This window comes from Haematobia irritans, chromosome 1, assembly GCF_050003625.1.
Source record: "Haematobia irritans isolate KBUSLIRL chromosome 1, ASM5000362v1, whole genome shotgun sequence".
Lineage (NCBI taxonomy): Eukaryota > Metazoa > Arthropoda > Insecta > Diptera > Muscidae > Haematobia > Haematobia irritans.
In genome coordinates this window covers 228,240,875-228,262,210 of record NC_134397.1, presented here as the reverse complement: position 1 = coordinate 228,262,210, position 21,336 = coordinate 228,240,875, and the positions used below count along the sequence as shown (strand labels likewise).

Genomic DNA, 21,336 nt, shown 5'->3' with positions numbered 1-21,336 from the left:
TTTATTTTTATCGAAAATGTCGATATAGCCATGTCCGTATGTAAAGATAGTTTTTAATTAAGGTCTAAGTAGATCGCAGTTATACTCCAACTTACTTGAAATTGTGCACAGAGATTGGAATTGACATTATATCTAAGTGGGCCAAATCGATTCAGAATTATACATGTACGTGCCCCCGATTTGGTCAAATATAACAGCAATACACTATCGTTGTTCCATAATGTTATAGTGACATACTTTCCTTAAAATTGGTACAGATTTATATAAAGCCCCAATGTTTTTTTAATATTGCCATCTTTGGCAAAATCTGGTCTCAAAGCACATAATGCGTTTATCCGGGTAAGATTTAGTTCGTATTCTTTTAAAATCGTTAATAAAAAATAGATATAATTTTAAAAAATCCTCAGATTCCATATGTCTCCAATAGATATATACCGCACAAGAAATGAAAAGGCAAATGGATGAAGTTGCATTAAAAAGCTTCAGATTTAAAAACATCTCTTCACAACCAGAGAACCCACCATAGTTCACTTTTTTCTTATTGAAAAAAAATAGGTTTATATTAGACAACTAAAATATTAAAATAATTTCAACACGATAGAAATTGGTATTCATTTTTTTTTAAATTGAAGAAAATTTATTAGAAATAATACATTTTTCTGTTGTTTAATAAAATTTCTTATTTTGGAAGAAAAATTGGAATAAAAAATTGTTAAAATATGTTTAGCGGTATATGAAGTTCAAAACACAATTGAAGAAAAAAATACTCATTTGAGAAATTTTTGAAATCAATTTAAGCAAACCTCACCCATTTTACATAAAACTGACGTATATATGTATATATGACGTATACGAGTATATCCATCACCCGATGAATAATAAGTAAATATTCTAGAAATTGATTTTGATTTAAACATCTTTCAAATCATAGATTCCAGTACAGTACAGTGCATTTATTTCTCCATATATTCCGATTGTGGTTGAAACCATTTAAGATTACTATTCGAGTTCCATTATCTCTTTTCCCCAATACGAATTTATTTTACTATACTGAAAAAAAACAACGTTTTCTTTTCTGAGGAACAAAATTTTAGAAAATCACTGTTTTCATTGGACGTTAAAAATTTTGCTAAACAATGTTTTATAGAACAGTTTTTAGATATCCCGTTATTTTTAGTTTTTCGTTCCTTTTTCACTAAACAAATTATATCTCGGGTTAGAAATGTCCGATTAACTTTAACATTTTTTTTTTCGAATTCAGCAGATTAAAATACATAAGAAAAGTCACCTCTCATCAAATGTACATGTTCAGTGTAAACTAGTCTTATGAACCAACATGAACCAATTTTGGCACGATAAATGGAGAGCCATATTTCAAGCTGATCGAATGAAATCTGCTTTTCCAGGAAACTCAAGAAGTAAAATATGCACTCAAAAAAAGTTTACTTGGATCCAAAGATTTTGACCTTCCCTTAAGGATGATATTTGGTATTGATTACGAGCCAAAGATGCGGCTTCTTAAAATAAAGAAATTAAAATTAGGATACAGATTTCATTTATCAAAATTTTTCATTCTCTTTACGCTGTTTATTTATTAAGGTACTCACGTACAAACAAATGCCAGTTTAAAAATCCAAATTATAATGGATACTTCAATGTGTAAAATGTTTTCTTAATTCCAAAAAAAAAAATTAAAACCGAAGACACAAAATGTTTTCATTAAATTTAGGACACAAATTTTCTAAATTTGTGTCCCCCCGTTAAAGTCGCATGTCTTTCAACTAAGGAAATTTCTCCTTAAAATTATGAAACGACTTTTTTTATATAAAGGTCGCTAAAGAAAAGTCTTTATTTTAAAAAAGTCGCATCTTTGGCTCGGAATCAATACAGAAAACATTTTAGCTAAGTGTATGCAGAGAAACGACGAAAATTAAGACAGTTTAAGATTAACTACCTAAATTTTACAACATGCAATTTACACAATATTAGGGACAGTTTTCTTTAAATAAAGAAAACTTAAATAAAATAATGTTTGCTTCAAATTTCTTTTTTCATTAGATTTAGGATAAGAATCTCGGAAATTTTGAACACTCAAGTTTACTTGGACCCAAAGATTTTGACCTCCCCTTAAGGATTTTGGTGTTGATTCCGAGCCAAAAATATGACATCTTTAAAATAAATACTTATTTTGCCCAACTATATGGCTTTAAATCCAGGATTAATAAAATTAAAATTAGGATATAAATCTCATTTATCAAATTTTCATTGTCTATTCGCGGCATATTACTAAATGTATTCACGTACAAAAAAATGACATTTTGAAAATCCAAATTATAATGGATATTTCAACGTAACAAATGTAAAAAAAACTTTAAACCAAAGGTGCCAGATCCTCAAAATATGTCTTAGCCTATATTTGAAGCGTTTTGATATTTTTTAATCGAAAGATTCAATATTTCAGTTAATATAAGGACGCTTTCTTTAAATCAGAAATGTGTATCTTTACTTTAAGGAAAATTTGCCTAAGTTTAAAGACATGAGACTTTAACGGCGGTACGCACATTTCCAAAATTAGTGTCCTCAATTTATTAAAAAAAAATTGAAGCAAAGATTATAAACTTTGTTTTAATTAAAATTTCCTTTTTTAAAGAAAATTGTCCTTAATATTGTGTAAATTGCGTGTCCTCAAATTAAGGTTTCATAATCATTCATATTAGGTCAATATTTTCTTCAATGTACGTAAATATCTTTATTAATATATCGCAAAAAGAGAATGAAAATTCGATGAAGATCTGTATCCTAAATTTTTTTTTATTTTAAATATGTTGCTTCTTTGGCTGGGAATTGAAGCCAAAATCCTTAAGGAAAGGTCAACATCATTGGATCTAAGAAAACTTTTTTTTGTTTTTGAGTGTAGACATCGGCAATTATTACCAAGGAATTCAATTGTAGATAACTTTTTTAGCAGACCTTTGTGCCCCATGATATAGAGTACATAAGATTCAGCCTTTCGACCATTTTGTAGCAGACCTTTGTGCACCATAATGTAGAGTACATAAGATTCAACCTTTCGGCCATATATCTTTTTCATTTTCACATTAAAATTGTACAACGTTCAAGAAAATCGTTTCTGCCGATATATAGGCAATTTAGCTTCATATCCAATTTGATTATATCCAATAAAGTTAGCTATCTTAATTATTCATTATAAAAATGTACACCACTAACTTCTTTATCCCATTTTATAATTTGCATTATAGCATTAAATACACTTTTAATTTCCTATAAATGTAGATTTCTTAGAAAAAAATAACCAACATTTCTTGTCATAACTCATTTTAGCCCCTTACTAAAAACTAAAATTAATTACCATCATCTGTCATGTGGGATTAAAGCTAATATACCATAGTGTGTATGCACCTTTGGCCAAGAAAATTATGAAAGAAAAGAAAATTGTCTGGTAAAAACTTCCGCCTTGTCGACTCGAAAGAGAAACTTTTATTCCATCCAAAGTCATCAACATTAATACAAACATAATCGAAAGGATAATGCAAATAGCCATCGTCGCTAACTACTACAACATCACATACATGCAATAAAAAATCTTGTTTTCTATGTTCAGTTTTTTTATCTTTGCATCATTGTTAAATACTTTCTTAGGCAAGCCTAGGCTATCATCTAGGAGCCCACAGTTGTTATAGACCCCAATTGGCTAGCTGTATGAACTAGAAAACCCCCAGTAAAACTGAATCATAATCGTAGTCAACCGTAGAGTGATAGACTTGTAATAGACGGAATGCGTAGGATGTTATACAGAAAACTTAAAGAAACACAAGAGACCGCTAAAAAATAAAAAAATGGGTAATACGTTTATTATAGTTTTAGTCATAGTGGTTAAGAGGAGGAGGGGAACTAGTTTTTGTCACACAGCTTCAGATTGTTTGCATTTAGTATCAGTTTTTTTTTTACTCTCGTCATGGATCATATTAAATAGCATAATACGTTTAATCCATATTTTATGAGGTGCGTATTAGGGTACATAGCGAAAAATTAAACTCTGGTATATAGGGATTGTAATCAGTATCAAAAAATGAACTTTCCGAGCTTTCCACTTTTTGAAAATTTGGAAAAAGTCGAATTTTCCATTCCCGGCATTTTTCAATTTTCGGGCTGCGTTAAATTGCCTTGACTAATAAACGCGAATATTTTTAAGAATTCATATTCACCGTATATACATATCCTTATTATAATCATTCATAAAATAAAACATCGTTCTGGAATGAGAAATCCCAGTGTTAATAGCTTAGGCCAATTTTCCAAATTTACTGAAAACTAAAAATTGCTATTTTCATCGTTTGTGGTTAGAAGGATAATAGTTGCCAAACTTCCGCATTCTCATCAGCTCATCTACTATCAAACAGTCTTCAAAATAAATTCCGTCAATTCAATAAACCCAATCGTTTTGCAGTCTGAAGGAATTTTCCCTAACCCCACCAACAATTTTTTCTCTGTTGGTTAACCTACTCTGAAAAAAAAACAACGTTTTCTTTTCTGAGGAACAAAATTTTAGAAAATCACTGTTTTCATTGGACGTTAAAAATTTTGCTAAACAATGTTTTATAGAACAGTTTTTAGATATCCCGTTATTTTTAGTTTTTCGTTCCTTTTTCACTAAACAAATTATATCTCGGGTTAGAAATGTCCGATTAACTTTAACATTTTTTTTTTCGAATTCAGCAGATTAAAATACATAAGAAAAGTCACCTCTCATCAAATGTACATGTTCAGTGTAAACTAGTCTTATGAACCAACATGAACCAATTTTGGCACGATAAATGGAGAGCCATATTTCAAGCTGATCGAATGAAATCTGCTTTTCCAGGAAACTCAAGAAGTAAAATCTGCACTCAAAAAAAGTTTACTTGGATCCAAAGATTTTGACCTTCCCTTAAGGATGATATTTGGTATTGATTACGAGCCAAAGATGCGGCTTCTTAAAATAAAGAAATTAAAATTAGGATACAGATTTCATTTATCAAAATTTTTCATTCTCTTTACGCTGTTTATTTATTAAGGTACTCACGTACAAACAAATGCCAGTTTAAAAATCCAAATTATAATGGATACTTCAATGTGTAAAATGTTTTCTTAATTCCAAAAAAAAAATTAAAACCGAAGACACTAAATCCTCAAAATAAGTATTAGCCTATATTTGAAGCGTTTTTATCTTAAATTTAAAGTTTCAATATTTCAGTTAATTTAAGGACAATTTCTTTAAAGGAAAACTAGCCTTGGTCCAAAGACATGTAACTTTAACGGAGGGATGCAAATTTACAACATTTGTGTCATAACTTTAATTAAAAAAGTTTTTGAAACTAAGATTATAAACTTTATTTTAATTAGAATTTCATTATTTTAAAGAAATTTGTCCTTAATATAAATTTCGCATCCTAAAATTTAGGTTGAATAATCTTTAATATCACGTAAATATTTTTTTCAGTATGGGGATCGGTTTATATGAGGGCTGTATATAATTATCGAGCGATATGGACCAATTTTTCCAAGGAGTTTAGAGGTCATATAATGACATCGCGTAATACATTCCAATCTGATCGGTTAAATTTACACCTCAAGGAACCACCGGAAATCAGATGTGGGGATTAGTTTGTATGGGACCTATACATAAATATGGACTAAGTTTTGCATGTTTGTTAGAGGCCATTGACTAACACCACGTACACAACTTCAACCGGATCAGATCAAATGTATTCTACCAAAAGACTCCGCAAGCCAAATCTGGATTTGGATTGGACCCTTTAAGAGGTTCAATATGAACCATTTGTAATACCATCCGACCTCCGTCAATAACAGGTACTTGTGTCAAGTTTAAAGTCGATAAATTGTTTCGTTCAAAACTTAACGCGATGTCAACAGACGGACAGAAAATCGAATCAACGGGTGGACATTAGTTGGTATACCTCCATCCTATGCTGGAGGGAATAAAAATGAAAAATACTATCCAAAAGTTTTATTCGAAATCGATAACTCTGATACCGCCTTTTCTATTTTACACAAATACCCAGCCAGCAAAAAAGCGTCGCCAAAAAAGTAGTGAAAATGATCTTCTTTGATACGGAAGTGGTGCAAAATTGACGCAGAAACGATGAATTTAACATGGCCTTGTCATTGGACGGATGTCCACCATTTCAACAGCCGTTGCACTGAATTTGCATCATTTCTTAAGGTGTTATGCGAATTCAGTGTTTTGGATGTGAATTAAAAAAATTTTGCGATATTTTCACACATAAATAAATTTTAATTTTTTTAATGATTTTTAATGCATTCTAACGTTTATCTGGAACGTTTGACATCAAGAATAAAAAAAAACTCGCAATTTTTCTAGAATGGATTTATCATTTTTTTCGGCAGAATTTAAATAATTTGTATCATTTTATTAATTCTAGGTCTGTTTTTAACCAATTTGAAACACAACAATTTTAAATTTCCTATTAAAAAAGCGAGTAATAAAAACTTGACTCAAATGAACTTCCTGTGCAATTAAAATAAAGAACTTCTTTTGAAAGTGCTTTTAAAGTTGTGCCTTTGGAAGGACTTCCAAATTTTTTTGCTGAGTAGTCAACTGTAACCACATAAAACCCTGTGTATTTGTTGAAAATTGAAACCAAGATCATTAAAATGAAATGAAATTTGATATTCATGGAAAATGTATTTTTTAGAAAAGCCAAGTCAATTCGCTAGTGGTACCGAATTGACTTAGGTTTTTTATTTAATTTAGCGAACGTAAAGTCATAAAAACTTTCGTAAAGCGTAATAATTCCATGAATAAAATATAATTATACCGACACTAGTGAAATATAGGGCTCACATGTTTTTAGTGTATGAACTTATAGTTTCTATTAACACTGAAAAAAAGCATGCCCGGCTCCAAAGATTTTGTCCTTACTTTAAAAATTTTGGTATTGATTCCGAGCCAATTTAATTAATTTTAAAGAATTTTTATGAATTTTTAAAGTCAAGTTGACGTTAGCCCAAAAATTTTTTCTTTCATGTTATGATACCAATTTTTAATTCAAATCGCTTAATTATAACATAAGGACAATACGACTTCATTGAAATGTTTATCGACTTTTGGACAAGGAAAAAAACTTTATATTAGAGAAATGTGTCTTCTAAGCTAAGCAAAATTTGCATTCGTATTTTAAGGTCATGAAATCTTTGGCCTCACGACAATATTTTTGTTTTTCAGTTAACCAAATATTTAAGTATATTGCCTATTTTCTTCAGTATATTGCCAAGTTTAACCCTACGGTAAGTGGATCAACCTCAGGGCCAGTGTTGGACTAGTTCCTGGTGTGTACACAGAAAAAAATTTCCGTAGTTAAACTAACGCTAAATTTAACTTATTGTTATTGTAAAAAAAATATTTGTTAGTAGTTAAATTTTTTTACTTTTTGCGAAATTTTCCACAGCCCAATGAAATTTTCGTTCTTTTTAAGTATGTCTCAAATATTTTATGAACTAAACGTGAGTATAAAGTTCGATGACCGTACACATAAGTTCAATATGAACTAAAGCAAATGAATTAACACAATGGACTGATTAGTCTAAGTGAGCCTGAAATTTAATCGGGCTGCCACTTTAACCTAAAGCAAATGACAATTTTCGTACGATTCCCAAAAGTAGTAAGAATGAACTACTGTATGGTTAAAATGGTCACGATTTGGCGCCAACGATTTTCTTCTTAACTTTTAGTTAATTTTTTCTTCTATTAAAGGGTGTAATTTCGTGAACTGTAGTTCAAAAGTACAACAGGGCATTAAATTTTCCTGGTTTTAACAACGCTTTGGGGAAATCTCAAATCAGTGGACAGCCCCACTGATCAAAACGTATGAAAGTAACCGTCACTTTGGTATCACAATGGACTGAATAGTCTAAGTAAGATTGACAATAAATCGTGCTGACACTTTAACCTAAACTAACCTAAACGTCACTTTAATATAAGTTAGTCATTGATGGGATAAATTTATACTTTAGAACACGACTTCGACTCATTCCAAAGGATATGTCCTGGGACAGATTAATAGGACCATTCCACAGACAAGTCCCCACGAACTAGTCTTGGACAACTTCTTTTGGGGTATATTAAACAATACATTATTCTAATAATTGTATTTCATTTCAATTATATAATAAATTAAATGAAATTTTAAAAATTGAAATAAACTGGTGTCAATCTGTCAGTGGCAATTTTCATCCATTTCTCATGATGAAGTTATAGACATACAAGTTTTTATACCCTCCACCATAGGATGGGGGAATATTAACTTTGTCATTCCGTTTGTAACACATCGAAATATTGCTCTAAGACCCCATAAAGTATATATATTCTGGGTCGTGGTGAAATTCTGAGTCGATCTAAGCATGTCCGTCCGTCTGTCCGTCTGTCCGTCCGTCCGTCCGTCCGTCCGTCCGTCCGTCTGTCCGGCTGTCCGTCCGTCTGTGGAAATCACGCTAACTTCCGAACGAAACAAGCTATCGACTTGAAACTTTGCACAAGTAGTTGTTATTGATGTACGTCGGATGGTATTGAAAATGGGCCATATCGGACCACGTTTACGTATAGCCCCCATATAAACCGATCCCCAAATTTGACACCGGAGCCTCTTGGAGGAGCAAAATTCATCCGATCCGGTTGAAATTTAGTACGTGGTCTTAGTATACGGTTTGTAACAACCATGCAAAAATTGGTCCATATCGGTCCATAATTATATATAGCCCCCATATAAACCGATCCCCAGATTTGACCTCCGGAGCCTCTTGGAGGGGCAAAATTCATCCGATCCGATTGAAATTTGGTACCTGATGTTAGTTTACGGCCTCTAATAACCATGCAAAAATTGGTCGAAATCGGTCCATAATTATATATAGCCCCCATATAAACCGATCCCCAGATTTGACCTCCGGAGCCTCTTGGAAGAGCAAAATTCATTCGATCCAGTTGAAATTTGGTACATGGTGTTAGTATATGGTCTCTAACAACCATGCAAAAATTGGTCCATATCGGTCTTTAGTTATATATATCCGATGACTTATTACACAAAAATTGGTCCATATCGCCAAAAATAATCTACCAAAACTTTATTTCCATAGAAAATTTTGTCAAATTTTATTACTGTAGAAAGTTTTGTCAAAATTTCATTTCTATAGAAAGTTTGTCAAAAGTTTATTTCTATACAAATGTTTGTCAAAATTTTATTTCCATAGAAAATTTTGTCAAAATTTTATTTCTATAGAAAATTTTGTAATCTACCAAAACTTTATTTCCATAGAAAATTTTGTCAAATTTTATTACTATAGAAAGTTTTGTTAAAATTTCATTTCTATAGAAAGTTTTGTCAAAAGTTTATTCTATAGAAATGTTTGTCAAAATTTTATTTCTATAGACAATTTTGTAAAAATTTATTTCTGTAGAAAATTTTGTCAACATTTTATTTCTATACTAAGTTTTGTCAAAATTTCATTTCTATACAAAATTTTGTCAACATTTTATTTCTATAGAAATTTTTGTCAAAATTGTATTGCTATAGAAAATTTTGTCAACATTTTACTTCCATAGAAAATTTTGTCAACATTTTATTTCTATAGAAAATTTTGTCAAGTTTTTATTTCTATAGAAAATTTTGTCAAATTTTTATTTCTATAGAAAATTTTGTCAAAATTTTATTTCTATAGAAAATTTTGTCAAGGTTTCATTTCTATAGAAAATTTTGTCAAAATTTTATTTCTATAGAAAATTTTGTCAAACTAGATTATATACGTATTTAATCAGCCTTTTTTTGTTTAATATATACCCCGTATGGGCTAACTTACAATTTAGAAGACAGTGTTAAAAAGTTTTACGATACCTTGCCATCGGCAAGTGTTATCGCAACCCAAGTAATTCGATTGTGGATGACAGCCTTTAGTAGAAGTTCCTAAGCAATCAATGGTGGAGGGTACATAAGATTCGGCCTGGCCGAACTTACGGCCGTATATACTTGTTTTACTTTATCCTTTTTTGTATAAGGGCATGTCTACATTCAAAAATATTTAGGAATGTTTTATCAAACGATTTTCTTTTCTGAAAACCCATGTGGAGTTCGATTAAATTTCTTTGAATATCGCCATTGAGAAAACAAACAGATTTATTACACTCTAATGACCCATATTCAAAGTGTTGATTAATGTCATGTTTGTAACATGAATACGCATTTTTCAAAATGTTCCCCCACATGAATTTAATTTTTTTTCTGCATCTAACATAAATTTCTCGACAAACAAAAAACAACAACAAACAATAAAAATTATGCATGAACAAATCTTTTTCAACTTGACCTCGTTCCTTTGAAATAGACAAAGAAGCTCGTAGGAAAACTTTCTTTCCACTTTGAAAGGTAGTCATATACAACGACCATATTTGATTTCAATGATTTCTATTTATTTTGGCTTCATATCGATTGAACATCGACAAACAAATCTCAAGTGGTATTTGCCTTTTTTTTTACTTGTTTACTCACTCACGTTCATGACCATATTGGCATAAGCAGAAGCTACAGCATCAGCGGCAGTTTTTTCTACTGCCTTTGAAACATCGAGGTGCCAGTTACCAGCCTCTGTACATAGTCATTCTTTATCGGCTAACAAATATCAATTGTATTCATTGGAAGAAGAAATGTCGGAAATGTTGCACGCATATAATATGCGTTTCGTTGAATGGTGTGGTACGCTGGGGGAAAAATCCATGGCAACTTAAAATATTATTAAAATTGTTGAAGAAAAAGTCGACTTTCAAATTTTATATTTTGGAAAAGTCAACTTCTGCTATTCTTTGAAAATCGGCTTTTGACAACTACACTCAAAAAAAAGTTTACTTGGATCCCAAGATTTTGGCCTTCCCTTAAGGGTATTGGTATTAATTCTGAGGTAAAGATGCGGCTTCTTTCAAATAAACACATTTTTAGCGACCTAGCTATCTTTAGGGAGCCACCGTGGTGCAATGGTTAGCATGCCCGCCTTGCATACACAAGGTCGTGGGTTCGATTCCTGCTACGACCGAACACCAAAAAGTTTTTCAGCGGTGGATTATCCCTCCTCAGTAATGCTGGTGACATTTCTGAGGGTTTCAAAGCTTCTCTAAGTGGTTTCACTGCAATGTGGAACGCCGTTCGAACTCGGCTATAAAAAGGAGGTCCCTTGTCATTGAGCTTAACATGGAATCGGGCAGCACTCAGTGATAAGAGAGAAGTTCACCAATGTGGTATCACAATGGACTGAATAGTCTAAGTGAGTCTGATACATCGGGCTGCCACCTAACCTAACCTAACCTAACCTAGCTATCTTTAAATCTATCAATCGATCAATAAAATTGAAATTAGTATACAGATATAATTTATGAAATTTTCATTCTATATTCGCGGTATATTAAAAAAAAAGCTATCCACGTACAACTAAAGGGTGATTTGTTAAGAGCTTGATAACTTTTTTTTAAAAAAAAACGCATAAAATTTGCAAAATCTCATCGGTTCTTTATTTGAAACGTTAGATTGGTCCATGACATTTACTTTTTGAAGATAATTTCATTTAAATGTTGACCGCGGCTGCGTCTTAGGTGGTCCATTCGGAAAGTCCAATTTTGGGCAACTTTTTCGAGCATTTCGGCCGGAATAGCCCGAATTTCTTCGGAAATGTTGTTGTCAAAGCTGGAATAGTTGCTGGCTTATTTCTGTAGACTTTAGACTTGACGTAGCCCCACAAAAAATAGTCTAAAGGCGTCAAATCGCATGATCTTGGTGGCCAACTTACCGGTCCATTTCTTGAGATGAATTGTTCTCCGAAGTTTTCCCTCAAAATGGCCATAGAATCGCGAGCTGTGTGGCATGTAGCGCCATCTTGTTGAAACCACATGTCAACCAAGTTCAGTTCTTCCATTTTTGGCAACAAAAAGTTTGTTAGCATCGAACGATAGCGATCGCCATTCACCGTAACGTTGCGTCCAACAGCATCTTTGAAAAAATACGGTCCAATGATTCCACCAGCGTACAAACCACACCAAACAGTGCATTTTTCGGGATGCATGGGCAGTTCTTGAACGGCTTCTGGTTGCTCTTCACTTCAAATGCGGCAATTTTGCTTATTTACGTAGCCATTCAACCAGAAATGAGCCTCATCGCTGAACAAAATTTGTCGATAAAAAAGCGGATTTTCTGCCAACTTTTCTAGGGCCCATTCACTGAAAATTCGACGTTGTGGCAGATCGTAAGTCTATTCATGATGAAATGTCAAAGCATACTGAGCATCTTTCTCTTTGACACCATGTCTGAAATCCCACGTGATCTGTCAAATACTAATGCATGAAAATCCTAACCTCAAAAGAATCACCCTTTAGTAGCAGCTTAAATATCCATATTATAACGGATTCTTTAAAATAAATAAAATAGTCTATATTTGAAGCGTTTTTATTTTAATTCTAATGATTCAATATTTCAGTTAATTTAAGGGCGATTTTTTAAAATCAAAAATGGATTTTTTTACTTTAAGGAAAATTTGCCTTAGTTCAAAAACATGTGACTTTGACGGAGTGACTTGAATTTCCAAAATTTTGTGACCTAAATTTTATAAAAAAAAACTACAGCCAACTACATTCAAATCGATGATTTGAGTTTGGCGAAGGAAAAGAGATATGCTTGCAAATTTGTTTAGGCAGTAGCCGACTATCAAACCTTTTTTCGGAAGGTTCAAGTGTAGTTCACTTTGGGTTGAGTGAATTACCCGAATTTATTCTGATAATTGCTGCAAGTAGAGGATGCTGATGTGGAATGTGGTAATTCCGAAACAGCTGTACATCCAACCATCTTGCAGTCTATAGGGCTTTGCCCAAATCAATTTGACAAGCATACTTTTCCTCTGTTGGTTATGCTACACTTGTAGTTTAGTCAATGCATGGTTTTAAGCTGAGATCAAAAACAACAATAACGATAAAAAAGAAATGTTGAAACTTTATTTTAATTATAATGAAATTTTAAAGAAGATTGTCCTTAACCCTTAAATGCACAAGATTCCTCCGAAAAAATATGTGTGCTTTTGAAAAAATAGTGGTTGTATCTTACAAAATACACTGTGCATTAAATCAAGTTTTTATTTACAAATAAACAATTTGATTTTAATAGAGGATAGCAAATAGAGATATTTTTACATTACTCCTTTTTTTTACCAACATCTCTTTCATCTTCCAATTTGATTTTCAATATTGACTGCTTCTGAGCGCTTCAAACTCTCCCGAAAAACATATTTTATTATTATATATTTTATATTATTTAAATGCATCAAACTTGATTTCATAGAATTCGGTCAAAATTTTAAGACGTAAGAATTTTTTGCTGGTTGCATCTTAAAAGATACGGTGCGCATTTAAGGGTTATTATTTTGGTAAATTGTGCATCCTAAAATTTAAGTTGCATAATCTTTAATATCATGTAAACATTTTTTTAGTGTACTTAAGAATGAAGTTGTGCTGATCCACAACACAAGCCCATTTCATTGCAATGCCGAGTTTATGATCAGAAAGACGATGGTCACCATTTTGTGGGATTTACAAGATCACTGAACTAAAATTCAAGTCGCTTCTGATTGCAATTTCCCTCCTTCCCATTTTGTCAAATCCACTTAAACGTGAACACTCTGAAGGTCGGAAACCTCAAAAAAGTGGACAATTATCGTGAGACGTTTGCTAATAACACATTAAACTTAACCTCTCGTAACTGGACAGCTCCCAAAATTTAGACGACCGGTGGGGTTCGCTTCTGAGAAGTTTCCCTGTATGTGAATAATAGTCCAACTGGGTAGTAAAATTTTAAACAAAGCCGGGTTTGTCCAAGGTGCCATATCTTTGTCGGGTCCAACCAATTTTTTTGAGTGTAACATTAGGTATGCCTTCGTCATGTTTCCTTAGTTGAATGTATGTATTTCTCAAAACCTCAATAAGTCATTTGTACGCAATTTTTCTTTGTGAAGTTCATGAAGCGGTTTTATTTCATTTCATATGGTAAGAGTGGGATATAAAACATTACCATATAAACAATCAAACAACACCTTACTTTATAAGGCATGAAAATGATAAATCTTTCATGTATTTTTATAAACAGAGAGAAAAAAGAAATAACCCAAACAAGTTTTAAAATAATTATGATTTGTTTCCACTTGATTTTTGCTTAGCATAGAAGACGCATTTCTCTGATATAAAGTATTTTTCCTTGCCCGAAAGACAATGAAATTTTTTTAATAAATGTGTAAAATTCTTCAAAATTAAACAAATTGTGTTTAAATTTGTTGTCCTTTTTGCATCTTGACAACAAAGCAAAAAAGCTTTAAAAATTAGGATACGTTTTTCGACACTTTATTTTAAAGATGATTTTTACTTGAGACATAGCATAATTTCTACTTGAAGTCGAGCCTGAATTTGAAAATTTTAGTGGTCGTTAACACGTTTTTAAAGGACTTTAATTGCAAATGAAGAAAAAACAAGTATATACGGCCGTAAGTTCGGCCAGGCCGAATCTTATGTACCCTCCACCATGGATTGCGTACAAACTTCTACGAAAGACTGTCGTCCACAATCCATCCACTTGGGTTGTGGTATCTTAAAACTTCTTAACATCGTTTTCTAAATTGTAAGTTAGTCCATACGTGGTATTAGACAAAAAATTTATGTATTGGTAAGTCTACAAATAATTACGAATCGATATGGACTTTCGCACTGTACGTAGCTTATATGGGGGCTATATACACTTGATATGGACTTGCTATGGATCAATTTTTGTGTGATTGGGGATCGATTTATCTGAGGGCTATATATAACTATAGACCGATATGGACCTAGTTAGGCATGGTTGTTAACGTCCATATCACAATGTACCAAATTTCAACTGAATCGGATGAAATTTGCTCCTCCAAGAGGCTCCAAAACCAAATCTCGGGATCGGTTTATACGGGGGCTATATATAATTATGGACTGATATGGACCTCTTTTGGTATGGTTGTTAAATATCATATACTACCACCACGTACCAAATTTCAACCGAATCGGATGAATTTTGTTCTTACAAGCGGCTCCGGAGGTCAAATCTGGGGATCGGTTTATATGGGGCCTATATATAATTATGGACCGATTTCGACAAATTTTGCATGGGTGTTTGAGGCCATATATTAACACCACGTACCAAATTTCAACTGAATCAGATGAATTTTGGTCTTCCAAGGGGCTCTGGAGGTCAAATCTGGTGATCGGTTTATATGGGGGCTATATATAATTATGGACCGAAGTGGACCAATTTTTGCATGGTTGTTAGAGACCATATAATAACACCATGTACCACATTTCAGCCGGATCGGATGAAATTTGCTTCACTTAGAGGCTCGGCAAGCCACATTGGAGGATCGGTGTATATGCATAAGCGTAGGAAGGCCTCTGGGGAGGGGGCTTAGACCCCCCCAGAAAAATTTTAGCCCCCCCCCCAGAATTTGAAACTCTATTTATGATTTTCCATTTTTCAATAAATGTCAATAGTTTTTTGAAGTCGGATATTTATGAAATATAGCTGTGGTTGAACTTATGATTGATTTAGTTTAGTCAATTTAATTAAAAAAATAGTAATTGATATTAAAACTATTCTTTCATAAATTAATATCTTAATAATGCTGCGAAAAAGCGTTGCCAAAAAAGTAGTGAAAATGTTCTTTTTGGGTCTAGAAGTGGTGCAAAATTGGGCAGAAGCAATGAATGTAATATGAGCTTGTCATAGGACAAATGTCCACCGTTTCAACAGCCGTTGCAATGAATTTGCATCACTTCTTAAGGTGAGATCCGAATTCAGTGTTTTGAATGTGAATTAAAAAAATTTTTCCCAAATAAATAATTTTTATATTGTTTTTATGATTTTTAATGCATTCTGATGCTTGCTTGAAACGTTTTTCCTGGAATAATTTCCAAAATTATCGATTTTTCTATAATGGATTTAGCAGTTTTGTGGAAAAATTTGAATAATTTGTACCAATTTATTTATTCTTACTCTTTTTATAAACTATTTGAAAAAAAAGAAAACAAAAAATTACACATTAAAATATGAAAAAAAATTAAGTAAAAAAAACTTCCTGTGTAGTTAAAATAATTGAGGACATTTTTGGAAGTACTTTTAAAGTTGTTCCTTTAGAACAACTCACTATTTTTTTGCTGGGAAAAGTGTGGAACTACTTTTAGTTGCTTTATTATAAATTGTTTGTCGAGTTATTTTGATGTCTAATTTTTTATTCAATTTTATGAAATAAAACATTAATTGAACCTATAAGTTCAGTCTATAAATTTTAGCTAGGGGGGCTATAGCCCCCCCTAGGAAAATTGTCTAGCTACGCTAATGTGTATATGGGGGCTATATGTAATTATGGACCGATGTGGACCAATTTTTGCATGGTTGTTAGAGATCATATGCTGACACCATGTACCAAATTTCAGCCGGATCGGATGAAATTTGCTTCTTAAAGGCTCCGCAAGCCACACTGGAGGATCGGTTTATATGGGGGCTATATATAATTATGGACCGAAGTTGACCAATTTTTGCATGGTTGTTGGAGACCATATAATAACAAGTTAGAGTGATTTCAACAGACGGCATGCTCAGATCGACTCAGAATTTCACCACGACCCCGATTATATATACTTTATGGGGTCTTAGAGCAACATTTTGGTGTGTTACAAACGGAATGACAAAGTTAATATACCCCCATCCTATGGCGGAGGGTATAAAAAATTAAAAAAAAACGAGTCAAGTACTCAAAACTTAAATTTAAAAGACAATTCTGTCTTAAAAATATCTTTACTTCAATTATCCGCTTCTTTGGCTCGGAATCAATACCAAATCAGGCATGCTTTTTTCTGTGTATGTGGTAAAAATAAGGAACATCTTTGGGAGGACGTTTGCTGTTAATAGTGTGCTTCTAGAGGAATTTCCAAATTTTTTTGCTGGGATGTTAAAAGAAACAGCAGACCATCCAGCATATTTTTGGCCAATAAGCTTTGGGTTATACACTCGAAAAATGCATATATAAATAATAAAACAATAAAATACAATTTTAATTACATATACGAAAATATTTCTTATTGCGATTTAAAACGAACAGAATATGATTTGAAAAAACTTGGAATGTTATTGTTTGTGGTCGTAGAATCTATTGAAAATTAACTCTTATTACATATGTACTTAATTTTCCATATTCATATCCCTTGTTTTTAAATTAATAGAAGATACATTACGTTTTTTTCTGCGTGTATACCCTCTGACATCCAATATAAGTAGGAGATAAATCTTTCCAAATATCATGATTTTTCCAACAACTTCTTCTGCATGGCATAGCAAAATAACAGTTTTGACACCTCATTTTTTTTATTTGGGAATATTATGAAGTCATTCAAGCATGGCCTTTCTATTGAACTATAGTCAATGGCTGGCAGGCTAGGAAGTCATAAGAGAACTTAGAATTTATTGACATAGCGTATGAGCTAACAGGCAGCCATAAGATCAATTCGAATACAAACACCTGCATCAATGAAGAAAAATGTAGATAAATAAATAAAATTAACAAGAATTTCTATGGCAAGTGCTAGATATCGCATGCTGATGTTGATATGCATATAAATGAGAAGAGGTAACGACATAATTCTATGGTTTATCAATATTCGTGCATTTATAAAGTATTCGTCATTATTTCCACGTAGAGATTTGTTTTAAATAGTTATCATTACAAAACAATTATACCATGGCTATACTTCAACGCCAATGTTTATTTTGAAATACCCTGCACTATGAATTATAGCGTACTGGATTCGTGTCTGTAAAATAGACTTTCATACCCACTCCGCACAAAAGGAATATGGTCACTTCAAACATGTTTCAAGATCATAATTTTTCATTGGGAACATGGAACTAAGGAACAGATGAATAAACTTTGGATAGTGTGGCATAAACATTAGGGAGGAATACTGCGGTTTTTACTGCTAGTGGCCACTATATAGGCCCTGATGATGACCTGGTATGAGGATTTTGATGTTGTTTCTTTACACTCATAGAAAAAATCGAGAACGGCGTGCTCATTTCAAAACGATTCGTCCATGGGAGTGAATCAACACACATGTGGTGTCACACTGAGAACAGGCGGTGTCAATCTGGAAACGATTAAATGACACCATGCGTTGTTAAAACAACAACCAGCGGTCATGATCTGAAAACGTAAAGGTTACAAATTTATAAACAAAATTAAAAAAAAATATCCGCTACCGTGACTCGAACCTCTGTTGTCTGCACCATATGCGTTAACAGTCGCCTTAGCACATTGCAGCACCGCCGGAGTTGCCATAACAACGTCTAACGATTATTTTAAGACTTTTCATGGAAAAATAAAAACTAATTCCGTTCATGATATCGTGAACGCCCCTGTACGAAATCGTGAACATTCCGTTTTAATTTTTTGTGAACGTTTCCGTTTCATTTTGTCACCGTCCGTTCAAGATTGAGGAACGTAGTTTTTTCAATTAGTGTATTCGTTATTGTAAAACTTTTTATCCATTCATATCTATTAGAGTTGGGTTTTTAGGGTTGACGCCGCTGTGAAACTTTCTTGCTGAAGTGTTTTTATAAAACCTTCCAAAAATGCTGAATACCACCAATTCCATAGTATGACTTATAGACTTTTCTGCCCTGCTTCTTTAGTTCTTTTTTACTTATGTAGTTAATAACGATTATTTTAAGACTTTTTATGGCAAAATAAAAACGAATTCGGTTCATGATATCGTGAACGCCCCTGTACGAAATCGTGAACATTCCGTTTTAATTTTTTGTGAACGTTTCCGTTTCATTTTGTCACCGTCCGTTCAAGATTATGGAACGTAGTTTTTTCTATTAGTGTATTCGTTTTTGTAAAACTTTTTATCCATTCAGTTCTATTAGAGTTGGGTTTTTAGGGTTGGCGCCGCTGTAGAACTTTCTTACTGAAGTGTTTTTATAAAACCTTCCAAATATGCTGAATACCACCAATTCCACAGTATGACTTATAGACTTTTCAGCCCTGCTTCTTTAGTTCTTTTTTTTACTTATGTAGATAATAAAAACAATTATTCAAAAACTTACCCCCATTTGTAATTGTATACCTAATTGAAGGAAAAACACAATCGATCTAATATTTCGCAATTCGAATTAAAAAAAAAAATGTTAAACCAGTTACAATGAAATCAGAATCCTATTTCCGTGAATTAACTAAGGAATTGAAATTGGATTCATATTGACCAAGTTATTATCAGTGAGTTCATGTTACTTTGGTAGCAATTTTAGCCAACAACAAAAACGAAAACGAACTCCCCATAAATGCTGACTCCAACTGAAACTGTATTTCCATTTAATTTAGTTAAAAACCATATTTTGCCATTAAATGGCAAACAAAATATGTGGCAATCGATTCATTGGAAATTCAGCTGTAACTCTGCTGACTGGTTGTTGGACACCTATCTCTTGGTCTACTTCTTCATTGGCTTGTCCCACTACTAAGTCCGTTTTTATCGAAAAGCTCTTTGAAAATGGTTTTGGGTTAATTTAAGCGAAATGTGTAATGCACTATAATAAAATTGAAATATGATATTGAAAACGAGATACGTATGCAAATTACACCTGCAATTGGTGGTCTTGGCTTACAGCGGGTCCAACCAACAATCGCACTACCTAGGGCGGTTTCTTAAAGTTAGCGTTTGTTTCTTTTTTTCTTCTAGCAGGTCTAGATAAACAGACACAGCGACGACTTTAATGCAATTTTTGTTTTTTTTTTTTTGTTTTCAAATGTTGAGATTCACTATGGAACCCCCTCAACTCTGATTAGGAAACTATATGCGAATTTAGGAAAATGTAAATTTTTCTATATTGAATCGAGAAAAAGTTAAAATTTAATAAGTATGCAAATTGTCATTGTTGAGCTTTGTTACTGCTGCTACCACAGATTGAGCTACATTGCAAATTGCTTACATGTAACTTTTAGCTATTAGAGCCTTTGCATTTCCATAGAAATCCGCAATGAAGTTGTTTATCGAATTTCGGGTATTGTGAAAGAAGAAAATGCAAACCTAGATTTCAATGAAATTTGTCACGACTTTATGGATGAGCAAGCTCACAATGTGAATTCGTTTAATTTTAGCTGATTTTGTTTGCAGCTGCTCAATGACATCATCATCGGGTTTTGTTGAAGATACAACATTTGACATTTAAATGGAAACCACATTGATGAATTTCAAAAAATTGCGGAAAGTACTAAAGCCAGACGTAGCTGATTTTTATATACCCTACACCAAACTGGCCAAATTATTCCTTGGGTATTTTTGAGAAGAAAAAATTCTGGCACAAGTTAAAATCTATGAACCCGGATAGAATATCATAGAACAAAAGCATATATAGGTTAGGTTAAATATACACCGAAAAAAGTGAACTGTTTTATAGGAAGAATGAACTACCACGCACGAAAATTGAACTAAATTTTACACCACATTTTGAGATTTCCACAAAGCGTTGTTAAAACTAGCAAATGTTAATGCCCTGTTGTACTTTTTAACTGCAGTTTACGAAATTACATCATCTCATAGAAGAAAAAATTAACTGAAAGTAAAGAAGAAAATCATTGGCGCCAAATCATGACCATTTTAACCATACCGTTCCTACTATTTTTGGGAATCGTACGAAAATCTTCTTTTGCTTTAGTTCATATTGAACTTATGTGTAAGTTCATTGAACTTTGTACTCACGTTTAGTTCATAAAATTTTTGAGACATACTTAAAAAAAAAAGTAAGATTTCATTAAGCTGTGGAAAATTTCGACAAAAATAATAAAATTAAACTACAATTAAATAATTTTTTTTCAATAAAAATAAGTTACATTTAGCGTTAGTTTAACTACGGAAATTTTTTTCTGTGTAGTGGCAGCTTGATGTATCAGGCTCACTTAGACTATTCAGTCCATTGTGATACCACAGTGGTGAACTTCGCTCTCATCACTGAGTGCTGCCCAATTCAATGTTAAGCTCAATGACAAGGGACCTTCTTTTTTATAGCCGAATCCGAACAGTGTTCCACATTGCAGTGAAACCACTTAGAGAAGCTTTGAGACACTCAGAAATGTCACCAGCATTACTGAGGTAGGATAATTCACCGGGGAAAACTGTTTTGTGTTTGGTCGAAACTGGGTTGGAACCCACGA

General features: G+C 32.7%; 1 protein-coding gene across 2 annotated transcripts in view; it reads left to right on the top strand.

The window, feature by feature from the left end:
• The window catches only part of Cad99C (cadherin 99C), a 398,863-nt gene that overhangs the window by 79,651 nt on the left and 297,876 nt on the right, over positions 1 to 21,336 (top strand). The gene's annotated exons all lie outside the window — the stretch shown is intronic.